The following is a 26,563-nucleotide window of genomic DNA, read 5'->3' on the forward strand; positions in this document are numbered from 1 at the left end:
AAAAATAACCTCCTAACTGGTCTTCTTGTTTCCATGTATGGGCTTTTAAAAAATTTAATTCAGATATTTCTGTTCCAGAATCCTTTGCTCTTAGAGTAAAAGCCAGACTCCCTCATGTCCAATTCTGGCTGTTTCCATTGCTATTGGTAGCCCCTGTGGCTCGCCTCAGTTGCTGTGCTACAGCCTGCTGCTGCTCAACTATCACAGCTCATCTAACAGGATAAAGCAGCTACAGCTTGGCAGTTTTCTCTCTTAAGAAAATTCAGCATTTAGGACAGGTCCAGACACCTTTTCATTTGTATTTTCCTCTTTCTGGAACCTTCTACTGCCACATTTTCCTTAGCTATATCTTAATATTTCTTTCAGGCCTCAACTTAATTGTCACTTCCTCCAAGGAGTTCTCTGCCCACTCAGTCTACATTAGCTTTTTCCTATAATTATCTCCTCCGCTTACTCTTTTTTCCTTTTTGGCACTTATCAACTGTGTTTAATTTCTATCTGTTCTCCCTAATCTTAAATTACCTGAGGGTATTTTTTTTTTTTTTTAATTGGGATGTTCTCTGTGCCTAGTTACCCAGGGCCTGGAACATCACAGATGTTCAATGGATATTGATTGGAATGCAAAATTAAAATGAGGCTCTGAGAGGTTAAGTAATTTGTCTGATGTCACACAGTACTAAAAATCAAAAATAGGGATTTGCAAACATTTCCTGAAGTCCCTGTATTTTCAACGATACACTTTTTTCCCAAACTCTGTTCCTTGAATACTACTCTCCTGATGATGGGTCTTCATAGATATTTCAATATTTTTTTTAAAAAAAGGATCTATGTTCAGATAAACTGTGTATATGATACAATTTTTTTTCTCAGAGGACATGGGAAGACTTGAATATGCAGATATGTTTTGAAACTAGAATGCATTGATATGGTATGGGCATTTCCCTCCATTGTTGGGTTATGATTTACTTCTTTCAATTAAACTACTATCTTATGAGACACAAGTATTCGGCAGAAGCCACAACGTGAGTCACTCCCTATTAGAATCATACCTTGCTCTTCCCTAGAAAATAAGTAAATTGAAATTTCTATCAGCAAATTAAGTCTAAATATTGTATTTTTTAAAGTTTTATGTTTTCTGCCCTCATCTTTCATTATGAATATGGAGAGTGGAGGATTCATCATAGGAAAACAAAATTAGAAACTAGAAATTAAAGAAAGTTAACTGACATCATTTGGATAATTTGGAGAAGATATGGGAGCGATATAGTTTAAGAAATAACTGATTAGAAAACATGAACTAAAGAAATGTTTGTGCTTGTTAAGTTGGCATGGGAAGCATTTTTTTCCCATTTCAGCATGCTATTAAAAATGACTAAGAGTGATCCTAAATGCTGACTTCCCTTAATGGATAAAGTATGAAATTACAAAATAACCAATGTAATCACACCTTAATCTTGTTAAATTGAAACACTGTAATCTACATTCAAATTTCACATATGGTCAGCCTTGCAAGATCTGGGTGGATGAGCCAAAGCACTATTTGGAATTTCAATGAGAGTGACTTTTCATACCTCTTCAAATCCCATTTAATTCTTTTTTTTTAAAGATTTAATTTTTATTTATACAATAGCTGGGGTATAGACCAGAGGTGCGGGAGGGTGAGAGGAGTCACCAGAAAAAGAGTGGGGAGCAGAACAGGCAGACAGACCCAAAGCATTGCTGAGGGGAGCAGCGGGCATGACAGGAGAGGTCTGCCACACCTTGTGGGTTTCTCCCTGGCCGGCTGGGAATCGAACCTGCACTCAGAGGCTGCAGACAACTTCATAGCACTGTGCTCAACCTGCTGTGCCACTGGGGAGGACCCCATTTGATTCTTTATGAGAATTATTCCTCTGGGACTAGGTGGAGAGAATGCCAAGCCAAAACACAAAGCGAGTAATTTTTTTTCACACTTAGAAGAAAAAAAAAAGTTTATTTCCAGAAAACTGACACTCATGACCAATTCCATCATCAAGAAAGCAGAATGCATTTCAGCATAAGGTGGAAATAGGTTTCAGCTATATCTTGCCAATGTAGTATTACAATCTGTGGACAAATGGTATTTTAAAAAATAATAGCTAATGTAAAGCATTTTCATAAAAAACTGCTGGAATGTGGCTGCCCATTGAGTCAGCTTGATGTGTTAGAAGCCCTGGTCTAGGATGGGGGGAGTTGCAAGAGTAGAGGTACCTACATTTGATTTTAAAAATTATTACCCTTTGATTCAGTGGGACAACCAAATGAAAGATTATTGCCATGCTGAACACTAATGGATCTAATGAAATCATACTGCCAATGTCCTTAAAAAATTCTGTTAGAGAAAACTTGAGCATCATAGTAATGAGAAATAGAAGACAGTTATGAATTGTCTGGACTTTTCTATTCTGATACATGCCTTTGTACTGGGTTTTAACACTTTCACCAGAGACTTAGAAAGTTACTTTGCATCAGCTTTTCCATAGGGATTTCTGATTATGGTAACCACAGGCTTTGCTACTGATACTCCTGACTGCAACATTACAGGGAAGATTTGGCTATTTCCTTCATTCTAGTCTTCTGTTACTTCCCAGCAAGTCACTTGTCTCTAGAGTATTGTACTGTATCTATAATAAGATAAAAACTAAGCTATTTTGAAGGTTTTAGTAGACACAGCCTCCATGACCACGTTCCCTGGAGACCTGGAGTGAAAGAAAGATGAGTCTAAGGTACAGTCTCCAAATCCTCTGTGAAATGGATGCTCATAGTTTAGTCCTCTTTTTTTTTTTTTTTTTTTTTGAGACTTCCACCTCCTGAGGGCTTTGGGAAGGAAGTTCTGTACAGTTTTATCCAGTGCCTTTTGCTTTAGCTTGTGAGTGCCATTGCATTGAGTGCTAGAAAAAGTAAACCCTTTTCCTCCAATAAGAAGACTGTGTGTCTTTTCATGACTTTGGACAAACTAAAGATTCTCATCTCAGCTGTGAGTGGGAAGGGACCAGCACCCACCAAAATGGAATTCAGAAGAGGTCTTCTGCAGTCCAGGAGCATATTCTTGTGTGCCTCAGTTGTGACACTTATATAAATGGGGTTGCTGGGACTTTACATTTTTTTGTAAAAGGATATTGGAGATAGTCTGTATTTCTATGCTGTACCTTTACTATGACACATGTAACTGTAAAAAAGCATGTAGTCAAGTATGGAATATTAGACTTGATTTTTGAATTAAATGAATATGCTCTCATAGTCTTACAATCATGTTGTGATGCTAAAATATCCTATTGCTTTTGAGCTTACATAAGCTGACCTCATTTACCATGAGAACATTTTGAGTATTTAGGAATATGAGGGTAAGCACCATAGAAAGAATATCTCAATCTAGACTAAGAGACTCTTTTTTGAAGCTTCATTAACTGATAATTATTTGAGTGCAAAACAATGCCCTTATTGTTTGATGAGTGAATACTAGCCCCTGTGTCATGCTGATAAAAATCATGAATGGTCGGGCCTCCCCGGTGGGGCAGCGGTTGAGCGCTGGGTTGCAAAGCTGCCCGCAGCCTCTGCAGCACTGGTTCGATCCCCAGCTGCTCCCTGGCCACCAGAGGAGGGTCCCACTTGGCACGCAGACCTCTCCTGCTGCCCACTGCTCCCCTCAGCAGTGTACTTCGGTCCTTCTGCCTGCTCTGCTCCCCGCTCTGGCGAATTCTCTCACCCTCCCGGGCTTCTGACTGTACCCAGTGCATGTATAAACCAAACAAACAAACAAACAAACAAACAAACAAACAAACAAACAAACAAACAAATAAATAAATAAATAAATAAATAAAAGCATGCCTCTAAAAAAAAAAAAATCATGAATGGAACTAGACTCCTCAGCATTTGGGGAACTTTTTTTGATGCTGATAGATTATGTTCATTTTGGGTAGATATATTTCTCAAATGACTCAGCAGGTCTAACTTAGATTTGTCTACCCATGCTTTGCATATTAGTACATCTGGACTTACAGTATTATAGTATGCAGTACATACAATATCTTGAATCCAATCTTATAATGTGTGTTTCATGGAATTTATCTGTCATGACCTGAAGATTATTATTATAAGAAAATTTGATCATAAAAATTACAATTATGTTTTCACTTGAAAGAATAATGTTGTGCTTCCCTCCCCATCATATTCTCAGAGTCAGCAGTATGAAATAGTTTATTAAGATCTCTTCACAATGTATATATCTTTGGAGTCTGTTGAATATTAAGTCTATGTAGATATTAATTTATTATAAAGGAGAGTTGTATTAGTCCAGGTAGGCTTATAGCTGTAATAAATATACTCAAAATCTCCATTGCTTATTATCATAAGGGTCTAATTCTTACTCACATGCAGGGAGTGAAAGGAGAATGGAGTGGAACAGACTCTGCCCGTCATCATTATTTCTTGGGATCCAGACTCCTTCTGTATTGTGGCTCCTGCTCTCTCTATTAACTCAGGGTCATCTGTGTTCACTGGGTGGCTGGGAAAGGAGATTGTTACAAATGGGAAGTTTTCCTTAATTGGCCAAGCTTGGAAATGGTAGCCTCATTTCTACTAATATTTCACTGACTGGATCTCTGACATGAACTCCAAAGGAGGCATAGCATGTGGTCTGGCTGAGTAACCAAAAAGAAGAGAGGACTCAGATGCTAATGAACATTAACTGGCTCTTCCACAGACTGAGATACAAAATTAAAATCAGTTTAAGATAGGTTTGGTGAATATAATACATGAAAGCCGTTTGCTGGTTATAAACATTTCTTTCCTATGGTGTTAGTGCTGAGAATAAGACAAGTGATATGCACAAATAGTCATTGTTAATAAAAAATAGAATATTACTGATCATTAAAAACCAAAGTTGCTGTTCTCGATAATTTTATAACATTCTTCTCTTATAATTTCATGTTCTTTTGGAGGTGCAGGGCCAGAGTTGGGGAGTGGATATTTCTCATTAATTTCACACCTTGTTTGGCCAGTCCTCAGAGCCTAGGATCTATGTAGACATGTGTTTAAAGTGGGTCCCAAAGTTTAGGCTGATCAAGGTCATGAATATGCCTAATATTCCTCTAATTGGCAATACCAATGCTTTCCCATTTCTTCACTTTGAAGTTGTGGCCACCTGAATGACTATCTCAGAAAATGCTGGACTGACAAGTTGTCAGTATACATCTAAGAAAGTATAGTGGCAATGCTTTAGGGGAAATTATTGTCTAAGAGCTGGTAAAATTCAACGGGATAACAAAGCATGGTTTCCCTACTTACTGAGGACTGTGGAGATAAAATTAGATTCTCTTTCTAATTGTTACCTGAAATGTACATGAATTTCTTATGCTCAGTTCCTATTTGCCCACACTTTTGGTCTCTCTCTGTGGTTGTTTCAAAATTTAAGTACAATCTCTAGACCAGGTTCAAAAACTGTAGTATATAACTCTTCTTTGCCATCCAAAATTAAGCTTTAGATCACTTTTCTGACAGTTACCCAGATTCCCAAGCATTTGGACGTTCTTCACCCTCCATTAGGAATGTCCTTTCCCTTCTGTAGAGAATGGCTGTTTATTCTTCACAACTTTATTTAAAACATCCTCTGAAGGGCTTGCTAGAGTGCATCTATTGGAATTAAGTTTCTCTTTTGTGTTATCACATAATGCTGTATATAAAATGGGTACAGTGCTTCAAGCAATGTATTGTCACTGTTCATCCCTCTGTTCTGGACTCCTTAAAACTGACATGATATTTTATTTTTGTATCTCCAAAGCCTTCTACCTGCCTGACACTTTGTTGGTTTTCAGTAAACGCCTAGCAGAGGAATGAGTGACTGTTCATCCTAAGAGGTGGATAATAGTAAGATCAAGTGGCTGTGATGTGTGTCTGCTCCAAAAGAGTTAAGAATTACATAAACACACATATTTGAGTTGAAAAACAAAACAGGTAGTAATTGTCAAGACAGAGAGAGGTCAGCTAAGCATGTGGCTGCTGGAGTATTTACTCATCAGACCAGAAAAAAACAGCCTTTATCAGGGAAAATCAGTCTTCCTGTCACTTAGTGTTAAGCATACAGGTGCCGACAGTGGACATGGTATGGGTGTTCTGAAAAAATCTCACGCCATTCTTAAGTTAGCTGTAGTGCTACTTGCTTTGGCATATAAGTCTGAACGGTATATACTTTTCTAGAACAGGAAGTGTATCTTTTTCAGCACTACTTTATCTCACATCATGTCTGAGGCCACCCTGTATTCTTCAAGTACACAACACGATCCGAATGCTGCCAGACACTTGAACTCCTCCCCTTTTGCTCTTACTTGTATTTTCCCACTGTGTTTGCTAAACTTGTCCCCTCCTCTTTCTGCATAGACTCTGTATCATTCATTTTGGAAGCAGTGCATTTCTTCTCTGAGACCAGTTGAAGCTTCATTCCTAAAACTTTTGCATTTTGACAGTTGCCTCATTCTTCATTCAAATAACCACATACTTCTGACGTTTTCTGAATGTTTAACAGAATCGAACTTTAAAACTTTCCTGTGCTTTATTTTCCCAACTTTCTTTTAAGATTACTGATGGAAGGAAAGTCACTTCTTTGAGTTCACCCAGAGTAGTTAACACAGGGCCTTCAACCCAGTAAGCATGTTATACACATTTCTTGATTTGAAAATCAGGCCTGCAATTACTAATAATATTATACTAAATGGTGGATTGTGTCTGTACTTTCCTTGGCCTCAGAAGAATTGGGTTTAAATTGCAGTTCTGTTTCCTGGCTGGCACTGTCAGCCAGGGTGAGCTACTTCAACTCTCTATGCTTGACTCTTCTCATCTATAAAATGGACCAGTGGGAGCCGTTGGTAAGAAAACATGGAGATAAAATCCTTTCAACGTTTTGCTTCATGGTGACTATACATTACAAGTGACCTCGTATCACAGTTATTTTGTGTTTAGTACGTATTCGAGTCAGACTTCCTGTGTTTATATCTCAGTTCTACCACTGCGATCTCTTATCTGGGGCTAGTCACTGTAACTCCCTGAGCCTTGGTTTCTCTCTCTGGGAAATGAAAATGGACAAGTACTCTCCTCAAGGTGTGGTTTGCAGGAACAAATAAAACTATGCATAAAGCACACTCAACACAGTACACAGACCGTGTTAAAAAACTCCACAATATTAGCTTTTTGTTCAGCAGCAGCTATGCTGATTAAAGTTCTCTTTTTTAATGCTTTATTTTTTTTTTTAATTGCCCAGGGTATGTATTTTTTTTCTTGTGTCCTGTTCTTTTGTTTACTTTTTTAATAACTACAAATTCAAGCTTAGGGAAGCTTGCCTTTGTCTTGAAAAACAAAATGGCAAAACATTTATATCTTGCTCACGTGATCTCACTTTAAAATTGACATGGTAGTTATCCAGGAAGAGCATAATTTGTACCTTGAATATACAGGTCTCAGTGTGATGGTGCTAAAGGGACATGATAGCATTGTTGACAAAATTATAACCTGCTGGTGGCATTCTTGGAAAAAAAGCCCTTGTAAATTTCTAAATGATAGTAACTCTGTTAGGATAGACTTAGTGTCTTACAGACCACAAAGGGGATGAAGTTTATAAAATGCCTCAACAGAGTTTGAATAAAATCCTGGATTTGAAAGTTATTTGAACTGGATATGTTAAAATAGGGTTACCACTTGGGCCCTAGGTAGCCTGGGCCATGGTTACAATGCCTCAAGTTCAAATAAAACTGCTTTGAGGCAGCTCTCCTTGCCGGCCTGTGACTATGCATGTATCTCTCTTTCTTTTCCTTTCTCCTTTTCTTAACAAACCTGTCCTTTTAAAATGTAACAAAACAAACAAAAACAAAGAAAACAAAAATCTGCTGTGATGTTATATTATTTCACACGTCACATATCTTTCCAGGGGCTTTGCTTTGCCTGACTTAGTGCTGGTACAAGGTATGCTCATTTTCCCACACAGATGCCTAGCTCCAAAGCCAAAAGAGAAAGGAAAAGCATTGAAATGAATACCTCAGGAAATTCTGTGCAGAAAATACTACTTTTCCTCATTGCTCCCCTTTCCTCATCCTTAAAGAAACAGAAGCTTCAGGGGGCCTGAAATGGAAGTCCTTGGATAGAATGTTTTCAGGTTTGCTGGACCAGCCAGGCACCTACTGAACACCTTTCTTCAAAACATCACCTTCTCTCTCCTTCTGCTTCTTCTGACTGAGAGCCATGGTCCCTGCTGGTGTGCATTTCCACATCAAACACAATCTACCCATCTCCCAGTAGGGCAGGACTGTCACAGTGAGACCTGCCTCTTGAACTTCTCTGAATCATGTTGTGCATCCAGAAGAATCCTCTCCGTGTCTCCACAGTGGATCGAAGAGGAGGAAGGCCCATGCTCCAGCCCCCACCCCCTTTCTCCCGTTGCCATCACCATTGCTGCTGTCGTGGTTCACAGGTTTCCACCCAGGGCCTGCAGAGGCCTGCTGGCGGCGGCAGGAGCTCTTCACCTTCTCTCAGCTGTGTGGAGGCAGTGGTTATTCTACTAAATATTAATAACATAACATCATTGGGTGATCAGAGGTGCTGAGGCCACAGCATGACTGTCCCCATTTATCAAGCAGCAACACCGCAAACCTAATTGAAATTTCACTTGTCCATGCTGAATTTTCATGGAGTAATGCTATTCATTTGCACAATGAAAACATATTTTTCTAGCAAAATCCCATTATGCTCCATACCCTCCTTTGTTCCTTTTCTTGGTGCCTTGGAATAAAAGGCCAATGACTTCTCTGTAAAAGAGTAGTCTTCCCTAAGTGGTTTACAGTGTTAGCAAATCTCCTGGCAGTCAGGACTTCTGTCATCATGGAAAACATTGGGTGTCTGAGACACACAGGGAGACACCCACCTGCTGCTGACCTACACTCCATGGGCATAGTTAGTCCTCTGCCTCCTCCAGGGCTCCATCACCTCCATTAAAGGATTCACACGCACCAAAGTGTGTATAAATGGAATGGAGAATTTCCATGGAATCTGATTTCCTCCTCCTAGGGAATAGCCTATCCTGTTTTTAAGAAGGGATAAGATACCCTAGAAGTACTTTGTTAACTTTCCGGTTAACAAATAGGATTCTTTTCCTTTCCTTCTCATGGGAAAAATGTACAATCAAGTTGCTACTACTATTGCAACCTAGTAAAGCCTTGTTGGTTTGCAGGGCAGTCTCTAAATGGGATTTGGTTTGAATCTTGTTATTGCACAGCCTCCTACTGCAAAACTAGCCAGGTATGGTGTGTGTATGTCTGTGTGTTCGGGGATATGTGTGAAGTGGCTTATAAGAAGACAAGTTGTGTAGGCCAAATTGAATGCATAAACTTTCTGTGATAATGATCCGCCTCTTGTAATATTTAATGTATTGACTAAATCACTCTCTTATTTATCTAACAGTTTTGCATGGCACATCAGTTGCCAACTCAGTTGTTTGAAACATGGGGTGTTTAAGCTTCTATATGATTCTCTCACAGGGAGTTCTATGCCAAGACACAAAAATCCATTGGCATAACATTAAGCCTAGTTGTTGTTTTTGTTTTAATTTATCCTCTAGAGAGTTGACCCATAATCTCTTCTTTGTTGTCCCTTGAACCACTTTAGTCAGAGGTTTCCTCCCAACGCCTTCACCAAAGCAGTTTTGTCAAGGACAAACATGAACCAATAGCTAAATCCTGTGGTTGGTTTTCATTTTATTTGACCTACCCTGGGAATTGCCACTTAATTGCATCTCCTTAAATCAAGTTTTTCCTTTGACTTCTGGGGTCCCATTCATTCATGTTCTCCTTGTCCTCTCCTGATTTCTCTTTCTCCGTATCCTTTCAGTTGCTTGTGCATTCTGGTCACCTCCACAGCTTCTCCTGGGACCTCCTGTCTGCTTCCAGGGTCTTGACTATGTGGGCAACCTTAGCCTGGCCCATGTCTTCCATGTCGTCTGAGGATGTTGCTCCTTTGACTCTGTTCCATATTAGCTTCTCTCTGCCTTGAAAACTCGAATAGGCCTCCACCTCTGCCTCTCTGTAACTGTGAAATCATTCTCTGATATAGCTGCATGGATCATTCTATCAGTTATGTCTAGTCTTTTTTAAAAAGAGATTTATTTATTTATGCATAAAAGAACTGGGGTATAGGCCAGAGGTGCAGTGGGGGAGAGGATTCACCAGAGACAGAGTGGAGAACAGAACAGGCAGATTAAAATACACTGCTGAGGGGATCATTGGGCTAGTCAGGAGAAATCTGCTGCATCATGTGGGTAAGCTTCCTGGTGGGGGATCGAACTCTTGCTGCAGTGGCTGTGGATAGCTTCATAGGTTTTGTCTTAAGCACTTGCGCCACGGGGAAGGGGGGGGCTACATCTAGTCTTAATTATCATTTCATCAGCAAGCCTTCCCTGACCTGCCTGTGTGTGTGAGCTCCTCCATCAGTCAGAGGCCCAATAAAAAACAGTTGGCATAGTACCTCCTCTGGTGGTGCAGCGGTTGAGCACTGGGCTGCGAGGCTGCCCGCAGCTTCTGCAGAGCCGATTCATTCCCAGACTGCCAGCGAGGGTCCCACAAAAAAAAAAAAAAAAACAAAAACAAAAAACGTTGGCACATTCTAAAAGGTATCACTGAAGAGAGCTTAATAAAGGAACTAGACTTGAAGGTTTAGGTAAAGTTCGGGAATTGGTAGGGAATGAGGAAACACCTAGGAACGAGCAACAGGCCCACTTCCACCCACAGGCCTGAAGGCCAACGGGAAAAGTACCATATGGTCAGCACTTGCCTGAATGCCAGGGCTAGGAAGCAGAGACTACTCAAGAGAAGTATGACTGAAGAAGAATACATTGACTTCCAGGACCATGACTACTCAAAGGAAGGAGAAGAGCAGGGGAAGAGCACAGAAACACCCAGACTTCCCCTTCTCCTGTTATCTGATCTCTCATCAGTGTGCTTCCACTTACTGATTCCAGTAGGATTCTACAGCGAATCTAGCTGTAGTGTTTTCTAGCATCCAGATCAAGACAGAGAATAGTGGAGAATGAATCTAGGAGAGTGAACATAAACTAATAGAGGATGTTTAAAACGATGGCACTTAGAATTGTGAGGGCACAGCCCTAGCAATCATTATAAAATCAGCATTACATGTCACCTCCTGTCAGTAAGCTAACCTCTTCCTGAATTAACATTGGCTGAAGTCAGAACAACCTAATGTGTGTTCTCTAAACAATAGGAGCAATGTTCAAAATGTTTAACAAGGGGGCGGAGCAACATGGCGGCGAGGAGACGCTGCGAGTAAGATCTCCCACTAAAAAAAGTGAATAGGGAGGAAAAGCGGCAGGTCCCAGAGAGAACTGGGACACGGAAGATAAACAGGTGATGCCAGCAAACTACCCGAAGAAGAAAGTGGCCATAAAAGAGGACTAGAAGGGAGGGAAGCGCAGAACCCTGCTCCCCTCCCCCGCCCACAGAGGCAGCACTCTCCGACCGGCAGAGAGGAGGAAAACAACAAACCAAAACGGCCCACAAGAACAAAGGACGCAGCAAGCGGGACTGTGAGTGGAAAGGAACTATTGCAGCCACCACACCCCGTGAACAGGAGCTGAGGCGAACCCTGCAGGATCCGCCGCGGCGGTGAGCAAACGGCTCCGGGCGCCATTAGAGAAGAACAAAGACCACGGGAGACGTGCACACAACCCGGGCTGCCGGTAAGCTTGCGCGGGAAAGCGGCGCTCTTGGCACGCTTGAAAAGCAAGTGCAGACCTGGATTGCGGCTGCCCAGGTACCCGCGCCTGCGACCTAGGCTTGCGGGGAGACGCGCGGAGGTCCTCACTGAGGTGAAGGTCCCTCCCTGAGTGAGCAGGAACCAGGCGCCCAGGCACGGAAGCTGTGCAAAAGGCGCCATTCCCGCACCACTGAACTGGGCTACAGCCCGCGTCCTAGACCTGAGGGCTTTGAACTGAGACCCGGGGCACGAAATTAGGGGCGTGGGTTCTCCACGACGGTGGGGCACAAGGCAGACACAGCACCCCAAAGCTGTTGAGGTGTACCCTACCATTCCCACTCTGTTCCCTGTCCCACGGGGTGGGGGGAGGCGAAAAACAGCCCCCCAAGGACAATAGGAGAGATCTCTGGCGCCACCTAGCGACCAGAAAAAAAAGTCACTAACACCCCATAAAACAGGAAATTTCTTAAGACTGCTTGAAAAGGGCAGAAGGCTTCTGGAGGACCCAGTGGCCAGCTGGGAAGTTAGCCCACGCCAGGCCCCTTCCGACCAGCAGTCTGAGCCCACAGAGGGAGCAGATACCCACGTCCGGGGCAGACCGGGTGCGCAGAAGAGTGTGCCTGAAACCGGAGGCGCAGGGACTGCATCCCGCTTCACCATTTTAGAACAGGGACATTTCTTCAGTAAAAACTGCCTAAAACCAGCAGAAAGCTCCCCCATAAGACAGAGATGGCTCCTGGAAGAGCCAGAGGGGAGCGGAGAAGTTCACCCAAGATGCCAGTCAGTCCGAGCAACACAGTGTCCCAACGCATACGACAAATTAGAAAACAGACAGTAGGGAGTAGAAGAACCACACGCAACCTAACAACTCCTCAGGAAAGAAGCACACCACAAAAAGAAAACCACTCCCCAGATTGCAACGATAGCAACTTGGAAGAACTTCTGAGCCTTCCAGAAAGAGAATTTAAAATTGCCATGATTAAAAAAGTGATAGATCAGAAGAAGGAAATTGAGTCCCTAAAGAGGGAAGTAAAAGAAATGCAGGAGATCAAAGAATTAATGGAGGAACTAAAGAACTCTGGGAAAAGCAATGAAAGCAGAATAGATGAAATGGAAGAACGGATAAGTAATCTTGAAGACACAGAAATAAAAAGAACCAAAACAGAAAAGGAAAGAGAAGTACTAAGGAAAAAGAATGAAGAAAGACTTCGGGAACTATCTGACTCCATGAGGAAAGGAAATATAAGAGTTATAGGAATTCCAGAAGGAGAGGGGAGAGATGTAGGAACAGAGAAAATATTCCAGGAGATAATTGAAGAGAACTTCCCAAATGCGAAGAAGGAGCTGAAAATTGATATACAAGAAGCAAGAAGAACACCAAACTTCCATGACGAAAGGAAAGACACAGCAAGACACATAATAGTAAAGCTCCCAAGAATCCAGGACAAGGAAAAAATAATGAAGCTGACAAGAGGGAAGAAACAGATAACATTCAAAGGAAAACCAATCAGGCTGACATCAGACTTCTCCGAAGAAACACTACGGGCAAGGAGAGAGTGGAGGGACATAGTCAACAGACTCCAAAAAAACAGATGCCAACCAAGAATACTCTATCCCGCAAAGCTCTCTTTCCTCCATGAAGAAAGAATATGGACCTTCCCAGACAAAGAGAAACTCCGGAATTTCATTACGACTAAACCCCCACTCCAAAAAATACTACAAGGAATCCTAAAGCCAGAACCTCAGAGGGACGAATAACAACGAAAGAAGACCAAAAAAAAAAAAAAAAGTTATTAAAAGAATAAATAAATAAAATCAAATGAAAGACAAACATAATGGCAAATACAGATGCTAACATATCAATATTAACTCTAAATGTAAATGGACTAAACTCTTCAATAAAAAGACACAGAGTTGCAGCCTGGATTAAGAAACAAAACCCAACCTTTTGCTGTCTCCAGGAAACACATTTAGCTACAAAAGATAAAAATAGGCTCAAAGTCAAAGGATGGAAAACAATCCTACAAGCAAATGGGCCAAAAAAGAAAGCAGCAACAGCTATACTTATATCAGATAAAACAGACTTCAAACTCAAAAAAATAAAAAGAGACCCCAATGGTCACTACATTATGATTAAGGGGACAATACTTCAAGAAGAAATAACACTCATTAACATATACTCACCAAACGAAAGAGCACCAAAATATATCAGACAACTGTTGTCCTCTCTGAAAACAGACATCAGAGAAAACACATACGTAGTGGGAGACTTCAACACACCACTATCAACAATGGATAGATCAACAAGACAAAAATAAGTAAAGAAACTAAAGCTCTAAATAAGGACCTAGAGCATTTGGGCTTAACAGACATCTATAGAACACTAAACCCAAAAAAAACGGAGTACACATTTTTCTCAAGCGCACACGGATCATTCTCCAGGATCGATCACATACTGGGGCACAAGACAAACATCAACAGATACACCAAGATTGAAATCATACCAACCATCTTTTCTGACCACGAAGGCATCAAACTAGAAATAAATCATAAAAAGAAGGCAAGGAACTATCCTACCTCATGGAGATTAAAAGCCACACTACTGGAAGACCACTGGACTAATGAGGAGATCAAAGAAGAAATTAAAAAATTCTTTGAATTGAATGACAAGGAGGACTCCAATATCCTAAATGTATGGGATGCAGCAAAAGCAGTAATAAGAGGAAAATATATAGCAATAGAAGCTCACATCAAAAAACAAGAAAGAACTCAAAGAAACAACCTAATCTCGAAGCTCAAAGATCTAGAAAAAGAACAACAAAAAAACCCCAAAACCAGTAGAAGAAAAGAAATAATAAAAACCAAAGCAGAAATATATGAAATTGAAACTAAAAAAACAATCCAAAAGATCAATGAAACCAAGAGCTGGTTCTTTGAAAAAATAAATAAAATAGACAAACCCCTAGCCAGGCTCACAAAGGAAAAAAGGGAGAAAGCACAAATACACAGGATCATAAATGAAAGAGGAGAAATCACAACGGACACAGCAGAAATCAAAAGAATAATCAGTAACTACTATGAACAGTTATATGAAAACAAGTTCAACAATCTAGAGGAGATGGACACATTCCTGCAACTCTACAATCACCCAAAGCTAGATAAAGAAGAAATAGAACACCTAAACAGACCAATTACAAGCAGCGAAATTGAAATGGTAATCAAAAACCTCCCCAAAATCAAAAGCCCAGGACCTGATGGATTTACAAGTGAATTCTACCAAACATTCAGAGACGAATTAGTGCCTATCCTTCACAAACTCTTCCAAAAAATTGAGAAGGAAGGGACAATAACAAACACGTTCTATGAAGCCAATATTACACTAATACCAAAACCGAATAAGGACAACACAAAAAAAGGAAAACTATAGGCCAATCTCCCTAATGAACACTGATGCAAAAATCCTCAATAAAATTTTAGCTATCAGAATCCAACAATGTATCCATAAGATAATTCACCACGACCAAGTTGGATTCATTCCAGGGGCACAAGGATGGTTTAACATCCGAAAATCAATCAACGTTATCCAACACATCAACAAAAAGAAATATAAAAACCATATGATAATATCAATAGATGCTGAGAAAGCTTTCGACAAAGTGCAACACCCATTCATGATAAAAGCCCTTGAAATTCTTGGGATACAAGGAACATACCTCAACATCATAAAGGCCATCTATGACAAGCCAACAGCCAGTATCATTCTCAATGGTGAAAAGCTGAAAGCAATTCCATTAAGATCTGGAACAAGACAAGGATGTCCACTCTCACCACTGCTTTTCAATATAATACTGGAAGTCCTAGCCAGAGCAATAAGAAAAGAGAAAGACATCCAAGGAATCCAAATAGGAAAAGAAGAAGTCAAACTATCACTCTTTGCAGATGATATGATAATATACATAGAGAACCCCAAAATCTCCACAGAAAAACTAATTCAACTCATCAATCAATTCAGTAAAGTGGCAGGATACAAAATCAACACACAAAAGTCAGTAGCCTTCCTATACACAAACAATAAATCTGAAGAAGAAGAAATCAAAAAAACCATCCCTTTTATTATCAAAACAAAAAAAATCAAATATTTGGGAATAAATCTAACAAAAGAGGTAAAGGACCTATACAAAGAAAACTATAAAACACTTTTAAAAGAAATAGAAGAAGACACAAAGAAATGGAAAGACATCCCCTGCTCATGGATTGGAAGAATAAACATTATTAAAATGGCCATCCTACCAAAAGCAATATACAGATTCAATGCTATTCCAATCAAAATCTCAATGGCATTCTTCAAAGAAATAGAACAATTATTGATGAAATTCATATGGAATCACCAAAAACCCCGAATAGCCAAAGCTCTCCTGAAAAAAAAAGAAGGAAATGGAGGCATCACACTCCCAGACTTCAAACTATACTACAAAGCCATAATCATCAAAACTGCATGGTATTGGAACAAGAACAGACATACAGACCAATGGAATAGAATAGAAAATCCAGAAATAAACCCACAGATTTATGGTCAACTAATCTTTGACAAAGGAGCAAAGACTATGCATTGGAGCAAAGAAAGTTTGTTCAATAAATGGTGCTGGGAAAACTGGGTCGCTACATGCAAAAGAATGAAGCTTGACCACTACCTCACACCATACACAAAAATCAACTCAAAATGGATTAAAGAACTAGACATAAGACCTGAAACCATAAAATACATAGAAGGAAATATAGGCGAAACACTACGGGATTTGCACATCAAAGACATCTTTACAGACACATCACCCAAAGCAGTGATAGTGAAGAGAAAGATAAACAGCTGGGACTACATCAAATTAAAGAGCTTCTGCACAGCAAAAGAGACAATAACAAAAACAAAGAGAAACCCCACCAACTGGGAGAACATTTTTGCACCCAACACTAATGATAAAGGACTGATCACAAAAATCTGCAAAGAGCTGATGAGACTCAGCAACAACAAAGAAAATAATCCAGTCAAAAAATGGGCAGAAGAGCTAAAAAGAAACTTCTCTGAAGAGGAAATGCAAATGGCCAACAGATATATGAAAAAATGTTCAACATCACTTGTAATCAGGGAAATGCAAATCAAAACCACCATTAGATACCATCTCACACCAGTGAGAATGGCACATATTAAAAAAACTAGCAACAACAAATGTTGGCGAGGGTGTGGAGAAAAAGGAACTCTTCTGCACTGTTGGTGGGAGTGCAAACTGGTTCAACCACTATGGAGAGCTGTGTGGAGATTTCTGTACCTACTACACATAGAGCTTCCATATGATCCAGCAATTCCACTCCTGGGTATTTACCCAAAGGAAACAGAAACATCAATTCCAAAGAGCACCTGCACCCCTATGTTTATAGCAGCACTGTTTACAATAGCTAAGCTTTGGAAACAACCCAAATGCCCAAAAATAGATGACTGGATCAAGAAGATGTGGTACATATATACCATGGAATATTACTCAGCATTCAAAAATGATAAACACATGCAGTTTGCAGCAACATGGATGGTGCTGGAAGGGATCATGCTCAGTGAAATAAGCCAGAAAGAAAAAGAAAAATACCGGATGGTCTCACTCATAGCAGGAATCTAGAAAACTTAAATAAGGGACCAGGAAAATGAATATAAGAAAGTGAAAATCAAAATCAACTAAAAACTATGAACCAGAGACACTTTTTGGGGGGGGGGGCGGGAGGGGAAGGATTGGGGTCAGAATGGGGCGTTTGCAATTGTATGGGGGAATATAAAAATAAAATTTATTATTAAAAAAAATAAAATAAAAAAAAAAGAAAAAATGTAATTTTCAATCATATGTAATAATCTTATAATATTCATCTTTTTACTTGTTATTATTCTGGTTACAATAAAATCAGTTTAATAAAAAAAAATGTTTAACAAGAATATGAAACAGACCCTCAAAAATCAGGACAGCGGCCCAACAAAAGAGAAGAATATATGATGCTGGGATATATAGTGCAATGTTCGATGTAGGGCATTTGCAAAAGATGCTATAATATAAATATTGAAAAGTGAGGTTTTTTTTTCTAAGAACATTTGGGGAAGGCATGTCTTATATGTAGGGGTAATTTGTGTGCTCTAGGTGCTCCTTCTCAGTAGATTCTGATCCTTTCCTACATTTAGGAGTTTGGATTCTGGGGTTCAGTAGAGGGTAATTTTGCTTAAGACCATTCATCTGCTGGGGCTCCCACCCAGGCTGGGACTTCTAATACAAAGCGCTAGGTCTTGACTAAATATTCAGACTGCCTCCCAGATGAAATAGGGATGGGTTTGGAGCAGAAACTATTCACAAGTTGCATTTTCATTATTTAAAATGATTTTAAGAGAAATCTCTAGGTAAGTCTCTTTGTATTTCCCATATAATTTTTCTCTCTCAAAAAGTAATTTAGATTCATTCCTGGCTTTAACCAAAATCTGCAGCAAGGTCTGAAGATGATGATGTGTTTTTCCTCCTGACCACACTCTTTGATCCACTCTCTGTATACAAAAGGCACCAAAAATATACATGTTAACTGTAAAAACAGGTTTCCTCCTGCCCTGTTGTTTCCAATGCGGGACCCTGAGTTCTGAAGTGTAAATATTGATAGCAGGTGGCCTCCTCCACTGTTTTGACAGAGGTGCCTGTGAGGCGTGATTTGCTAGAACTTACCTTGAAAAATACTCTTTTGAAATCTATGCCACTGGCATCAAATAGTTGACAAACTTGAATTTTTTTTTTACTTACCATGAAATTGCCACCTTTTTTAAGCTCCAAATTTCTGCTTCCTTTCTCTCTGCTTTACTATGCAGGTGAATGGAATACTGAAGAGAAATTACTCATTCAGGTATCCTTTGCAATAATTATTTTGAATCCTTAAATCCTGACCCATACCTGTTGGGGGTCCCAGCTGGGCTAAGTAACCTGTGAGGATAATTGGAAACCTTCTCTGGGTACTGTTTTTTCCATCACAGCTCATAATGTCTTCACAGAAACCAACAGACTTAGTGGACTAGAGGAAGCAAATGATTATTATGTCCAGCAACATGTTGGAACCTTGATTTTTTTTTAATTTATTTTTTGGTATGTGTACATTACATTGCTCTGCCTAAGTTAATGAAGGAAGAGTAAAGACTTGCTACTTATCATTTTAATACAGTTTTGAGTTTCTCAAGAGAGAATTTCTCTTTTGTCTCAAGGTGATGTGTGTGTGTGTTGTACTTAACTTGTCCAAATGATAAATAGTGTCCTAGGTAAGTTGCAGGCTGTATATGTAAGAAAAAGTAATATTGCATTGGAAAGTTTTCAGATAAAGTAGAATTCAATTTTATTTTGAAAGGCTATGATGAATGTTAACCACTTTTTTGCTGAAATTATTTTCAGACATATCTTAATCTTTTTTAATGATCCATGTGTGAGTTTTTAAAACATAAAATATATAATAAGGTAGAAAAAATCTGTTATTAATAATGTTAGAGGGAACTGTTCTTGATTTCCTTTTTTCCAGTCCCTTGAAATAAAGACAAGGAGAAGCACAAAAGGAATTTTGTAGCTTTTTCCTTTGTTACTAGTTTGGCAACTGAGAAAATTATTTCACTGGTTTCCTCACAATGAAATGCTGCTTGTTTCATTCAAAACAACAATAATGGAAACATTCCCTGCATTTAATATGTCTAAACACCCACAAATAAACAGTGATTGAGATTAATGCCACATTCAACTTAGGCTTGTTCTTATGCACTTATGTGGGCATGAAGATTTAATTTTCCCTGTCACGTGAAGAAAATGCCTCCTCTGATCGGGTGGATTTGTTTTGGGGTTCTCTCTGGTGTCCTCACTTCCCACACTGCTGTTTTGACACATTACTAGTTCTGTTAAATACAGACCTTGCTTCTTGAAATACTAAAGAACAGGGCTGGTAACCAGAATTAACATGTGACAAGGTTTTATTTTGTCCCCGGTGTAAATATTATAGGTGCCTTGCTGCCTTGTTTTAAGAAGGCATACTAAATGTTTTTGTTCTTTGAAAATTCCCCTTAAAAATGTGTGTTATTTGAGTAGTACCCCTGTTTCCACGATTTAAGTATGAAATAAAAGAAGCATCACAGATTCTACACTTATTTGGACATTGATATCATCAGTTATTTTATTTTCAGATGGCTATATTCAGATTTTATTTTCAGATGGACAATTTGATTTCCAATTTTTTAATGATGTGAAAACTTTAACAAGGTCCAAGTTAACTCACATAATCCAAAAGCTGTCAGCTCCAGTACTGATGACTCTTTTCTCTTTAACATGTTGCCAGATATCTAGATATTCACACCCGGGACATGTTTCTTTATTATCTGTTCCCCTGCGTTGGTGGTGCTCCACATCCAATAAATTACCAAGTTCTGTGTTTTCTATTTCAACATTTCCACTCGTTTCTATTTCAACATTTCTCCTCACTATCTTTTTTTTTTTTTTTCATTTTGACAATCCTTATTCTGATAAGAGGTCCCATTTCCTCTAGTTTACATAATCACAGTGCTTCTGCATCCCTATTTGTGATCTCTCCCAATTCAAAACCCAAATTTACCGGGTCATTCTCTAAAGATCTGGGAAATCGTTAATGTTGAAAGCTCTCCATTCAAATAGTACGTCTTACGAGATACTCAGTGAGGCGTTCTCCTATTTTTCCAAGCGGATTTTCTAGAATACTTTTTGTAGGAACTTGAGAAGTAGCCAAATCTAGTTATTTCTCAATGTGCCTTTCTCCCTGTCCCCTCTTTCTGTACCCAGGTCCCTGGACCCACTTTCTACCCTCCCCTGGACACACACCTTCTCCTGCCACCATTCTAACCACCCAACTCATTCTTTGTGACCAAACGCAGCTATTTACTTTCAGTGGAGGCACCTTTTGTTACAGGGCAACCCCACTCTAAAACAGGTTGCCTGACTTGGGTCCTCACTCTCATGCTTAAAAGGGACTTACACTGCAGGCACACACTAATGCTTAACAAAAGGTTTATTTACATGGGAAAGGAAAATGAGGAAATGTATAACTTAGGGAGAAAAGAGGGAGATAAATTCTTAAATGTGCCCTACCTGTTCAGCCAACCTGGATTCCCAAATGACCCGCCGCGACCAAGCCTGCCTGGCCAAGAATGATCTCGTTCTTTTCTCTACCAACTCTGAAAGGCAAAGATGCAACTCAAGAGATGGGAATAGACCCCTGTGCTTCCAAACTTGCAAACCACACAGTCTTCAAAACCTTTCTTCTTTGAAGTGGCTTCATTTATAATCATTTGTTTACATAACTGCTCAGCTGTTTGTGTCCTTTGAATTCAATCCTTAGTGTTACTCACAATTGTATCTTTATATAAGGTGCTTCACATATGGTTATACAGTTTTGGGAAATAATTTTTAAAAATATATCAATTTAATAAATAGGGGCAATAATTCTTCCAGGATGGAAAGAATGTGTGATCTGTGTAGCTTGATCTGGTTCGGGAACCTGCACAGGACAGGTATTTTTAATACCATTCCCACCCTCTTTTAGAGGCTGTAAGTAGCTTGACCTAGGAAGTTTATCTGGGATGTGGTGAAGAGAAACTGCAATGTCAAAGCTTTTCCAAGTTCTTAGTATGACTCAGAGTGTTGACCCAGGGCAGCTGACTCTTTAGTTAACCGCATTAATGATACTTTTAGTTATAAAAATAACAGCCAGGTGCAGTCCAGCCAGGGGAAGTTGAGACAAAGGGGAAATAAATTTGTTCTACATGATCAAATGAGATGGCTGTATTTTTTTTTTCCCCTTCCAGTTCTCACCCAACCCCAGCAGCCTAAAAAACTTGATGGCTGGTACTAAGCCTGACATAGTTGTATGTTCTAGTGTCATCTGAGGCATGTGAAAATATAAGTATTAAAACAGAATACAAGAGAGTTCATGACTAGTAAATGAAATAGGTCATTGTACTAAAATCCCAAATGTACCACTTCAAGGATCTCCTTCTAGAATAGAGAAAGGGCAATGGATTTCCCCAGTTGTTTGAATCAAAGTGTCATACCCAGATTGGTTTTCAACTTCTCACAGTTTATTTGCTTAAAGAGACAGGATGCATAGTTTCTGCATATCTCATGGCTGGATGTCTATCAGGACTTATCAAATAATGGCAAATCATTGCACAGGGATTAGAAGGTACAATTGATGAAAGAGAAGTGGCTTGCCCTTATCCTGAGGACAAGGAGGGTGTCAAGATTTCTGAGAAAAGTTCAACTCTGATGAGGGAGTATTTGGTGTGAAAAAGAATGAGGGCCTCCCCATATTTGAATCAGGGAAAATAGTTCAAATGTGTCCTAGACGATAATAGGAACATGGAAAAGGAGTTACTTAAGTTAGTTGTTGTGTCATAAGCCCCTACAAATGAACTTATATTACTCTTCACTCACTTTGCCAGAATAGCAAAGTGAGGTCTATTTAATTAAATGACAGTCTCAGTCTACTTATTAAAAAAAGGAACTACAGCAGATCCTTATTGTCCCTGTTGTAAAGCAGGCAAAGCCTCTAAGGCTCAGGTCTGAACAGTATCAGCTCCTTCCCGTTAACATGAATGGGAACAGTGTGATCATATCCTTACAACTTATAGCCTTCCTAACCACAGAATTGTAATTTTACTCTGCCAGTGACAAATGAAAAATTATAAGCATTTAATTTGGAGGCAAATTTAACGTGTTATTCCCTAAGTCCACTTGGCAAATGAAGGAGGCAATTAATATAAGCTCATTATATTGCAGTGTTGCATCCCTGCAGCCACAATAGTTGGCTTTTTAAAATCACAAGTGACGTGTTGAGGTGGAAGAATAGCTGCATATGCAGGATTCCTGCCAATGTGCAACTTCCCGGATGATGCATACACCTGTCTGAATGTCAAGGCCTGTGCCCTCAGAACTCAGAATGTTTATACATTTGTCTTTCAAATTTGAAACTCTCTCGTACGGCTTCCAGATTTTCTCCAGCTTTATTAGAGCAGCTCCAGAAGGAGGTAAAGTAAGTGTGTTTCTTTTCCTCACCCCATCGAGGCTCATGGTCCATTACTGTGCTTTAGTGCCTCTCCCAGCAGGTAAGGATGGAGAGTAGGCTCAGACAGCAGAGTTAAGCCCGCATGTCCTGCGGAGACTCACCAACACAAAGGGTAATACTACTTTATCGATCCCTTCCACACTGTCTCCCACCATTGCGTTAAGCCTGTGGTGAGTACAACCTTTACAAAACACGATCCCGAGATATGGCTTACTTTCTGACTTGAATGGGGACTAAAAAAAGATGGATAAAAGCATGTTTTGTAGGAGTGGCGTGGTGTTGGTATTTCAGAACATAAATGATAAAAATAAAATCAAAGTCAAGTATCTCAGCAGAGGGAAAAAAAATATCACGTTGAGACTTGTACGCATACGTATAAAATGTGGCCACATTCTTCCATGTAGAAGAGAAAAAATTTAATTTGACCCTATTTTATTGTCCTTATTTTTTCTTGTTAGACAGCATTGTTAGCCTACATGTGTAGAGATGAGATGCTCACTTTGGTCTCAGAGTTTATGAACAGGGAACATTATTTTTGTCAATGAGATTAGGAGAGCTTTCATACATTTCATTTGAGGCCAGTTAATTGATTTCCCCAGAAAAATCGATAATTTATAAGCCATTACACTTTGTGATTCTTTTACTCTCAATAAGGCATTCAACTATGAAGGAGTTAAAAAAAAAAAAAAAGGTGCATTTGCTGAGAACTGCATGGGATGTGTTTTTAATTGGCACTGTCACCTGTCTCAAGATAATGGGAAAAAGCTTATACTTCACTGCTTGCATGATTTTTGATTTTACCTTTGTTTATTACAATACAGAATTAAGAGGGAAAAGAATTGGTTGTGAGTTACCTTTTAAAAAACGCTTTTCCTTTTATTGTCTGCACTAATGGAATGAGAGAGGTATAAGACAGATTTATTTTTATGTTTAATCAAGTCCAATAATTATTGCATTGTGGTTACTTTCTTTGAGCATTATATTTTCTGTAAGTAATTTATCAGCTGCATTTATTTTATGTTATTTGTTTCTGGAAGGGATTAACAGTGACTCTAGGATTTAATCACTGCAGGCATTTTTCCTCCTTTAGTAAATAAAGCGTACTAATGGCATAGGCTTACTGAGGCTTCCCAAACTTCCATTTGTACACTTGTAAGTGAAGTTTGAATCATTTTCTTTCTTACCCTTACTAGGTTAAGAATATCTATAGGGCTGGTAGGACCTGTAGACAAAAGAAAAAATTGATGCATAGATAAGGTCACCAAATTGTCCCAGGTTGGCCATGGCGTTTCTGGTCTCAGTTCCAGGAAGCTGCTGGGTTCCAGGTAGACCAGAGGCCCTGGGCAGTCGGTGAATGGGCACAGCTTTAGAGCTGGAATCCTGGATGGCAGCTTCATGTGGAAAGTTTTTATTTATTTATTTTATATTTTTATTTTATTTTTTTTAAGATTTATTTATTTATTTATACAAGCACTGGGTATAGTCAGAGGCGCGAGGGGGTGAGAGAATTCACCAGAGCCAGAGTGGAGAGCAGAACAGGCAGACTGACGAAGTACACTGCTGAGGGGAGCAGGAGGTGGCAGGAGAGGCCTGTGCACCATGTGGGACCCTCGCCCAGTGGCCGGGGATCGAACTGGCACTGCAGAGGCTGCGGGCAGTTTCGCAACCCAGTGCTCAAACACTGTGCCACCAGGAGGCCCTATTTTATATTTTTAAAGATTTATTTATGCATACAAGAGCTGGGGTACAGGCCAGAGATACGGGGTATGAGAGGATTCACCAGAGACAGAGTGGGGAGCGAAACAGATTGATCTACTGAAATACACTGCTGAGGGGAGCAGTGGGCGAGACAGGAGAGGTCTGCTGGCCCATGTGAGTTGTTCCCTGGCCGGGGATCAAACTCGTGTTGCAGAGGCTGTGGATTGTTTCATAGTGCCATGCTTAATCCCTTGCACCACCAGGGAGGCCCCATGTGGAAAGTTTTTAAATAATGAAGTTGAAGTTTCTTTCTGGGCGGAAGAGCAAAGAGTGAAGAATGAGAGGTCAGAGCAGATCTGAAAGAAGTCCGTAAACAGCAGAACTAGGGTGGAGGAGGAGCTGACTCAGGACAGGGCTGGCTCCCTGGATGATTTGACCTGGTGCTTTCACTGTCTCTCCTTCATCTTTCCGTCTTCCCCAGAACTTTTCAGATTCGCTGCTCACTTACAACTCTTTCCCTGCACCACTCTACTCTTGGCTACCTTTCATTCCCTCTGGAGAAACACATCACCAAAATCCAATGTATGCCGTTACCTGTTTTGCTATCAGCAGACATTGTGAGTCATCTACCCTCACGTCTCTTAGCTGCATAAGAGAGTCTTCAAATAGATCTGCTCAGCGATCACCCAGAGATAGCCATGGCCTTGGTGTGAGCAACAGTTTTCCTAAAGGTTTTGTAGGAAATTTGGGTACAGCAATCTTGGTCTTTTAGCAATGATGGTAACAAAACTGCTGAACTGGTTGAGCTGATTTTCCCTGAAATGAGATCATTAGTGATGTTACAGAATCCAGTTTAGGACCAACCTTTACTCCTTTCAATTCCTTATCATAATTGATGTTCCTTCTTCCCTTTCTTCCTTTGTCCTCTCGTCTCTTCTTTCTTTTATTTTTTTTTTTAAAGATTTATTTATTTATACAAACACTGGGTACAGTCAGAAGCACAGGAGAGTGAAAAAAATTTACCAGAGCCAGAGCAGGGAGCAGAACAGGCAGACTGATGAAATACACTGCTGAGGGGAGCAGCGGGTGCGGCAGGAGAGGTCTGTGCACCATGTGGGACCCTCGCCGGCGGCCAGGGATCGAACCAGTGCTACAGAGGCTGCGGGCAGCTTCGCAGCCCACTGCTCAACTGCTGTGCCACTGAGAAGGCCCTCTTCTTTCTTTTAAATCAACACAAATGTTTGCATTTTTAATGCTTCAAATTTTCTTGGTTCTGTGGTTTTTCTGGAGAGTTGTGTGTGTGTGTGTGTGTGTGTGTACATGTTCACATATTCCACTTCTAGGTTAGTGTGGGTAACTGACATGTTGTATAAAACAGAATAGATGTAAATGGACCTTTGGCTCAGTGTGGGTGAAAGACATGTTAATGCATGAAATAGAAAATATCTGAGTTCCTACATAAAATATATTAAATTAATGAAAACATTATAATTTTACATAACTAATTCTGTATGTCCTAAAAATTGTGAGGTATTTTGGTTTCAGTGGAACATGTAAATTTTTCACTGTAAAATAGCACATAGAACAATATGCAACTCTGACATTTTTCCTTTATTGAAAAACTTAAGAAATCTACCTATTTTATTTTCCTTGATATCATATGTTTCATTAGGAGGGATTTAGAATCAAAACACCTTTCTTTTTTCTTCGTGGAGAGATGCTTATATGGGTAGTCTCTGTTTATTCCTACAAAAACAGCAAAGTCATTTGTAAGTAGCACATCTTATTTGAGGTTTCATCAATAATGCAAGTTACATTAAAGAAGATTTTATAATTTCTTATAACTAATAATCCCTATTAAATTCAGTAAGCAGGTGCAGTTTGTTTTCTTATCAAATTTTAAATGCAGTGGCAAAAGATTTCAAGTAAACATTATTGTAGCATTTGCTATTTGGATGCTTGGATGGAAAAC

General features: G+C 39.7%; 1 protein-coding gene and 1 pseudogene across 5 annotated transcripts in view; one reads left to right on the forward strand and one right to left on the reverse strand.

Moving 5' to 3' along the window:
- The window catches only part of TENM2 (teneurin transmembrane protein 2), a 3,493,894-nt gene that overhangs the window by 2,483,603 nt on the left and 983,728 nt on the right, over positions 1 to 26,563 (forward strand). The window lies entirely within an intron of this gene.
- On the reverse strand, positions 7,975 to 8,577 carry LOC119236880 (BCL2/adenovirus E1B 19 kDa protein-interacting protein 3-like; annotated as a pseudogene).

Source organism: Talpa occidentalis, unplaced genomic scaffold (assembly GCF_014898055.3).
Source record: "Talpa occidentalis isolate TD23 unplaced genomic scaffold, MPIMG_talOcc4v2.1 talOcc4.9, whole genome shotgun sequence".
NCBI lineage: Eukaryota > Metazoa > Chordata > Mammalia > Eulipotyphla > Talpidae > Talpa > Talpa occidentalis.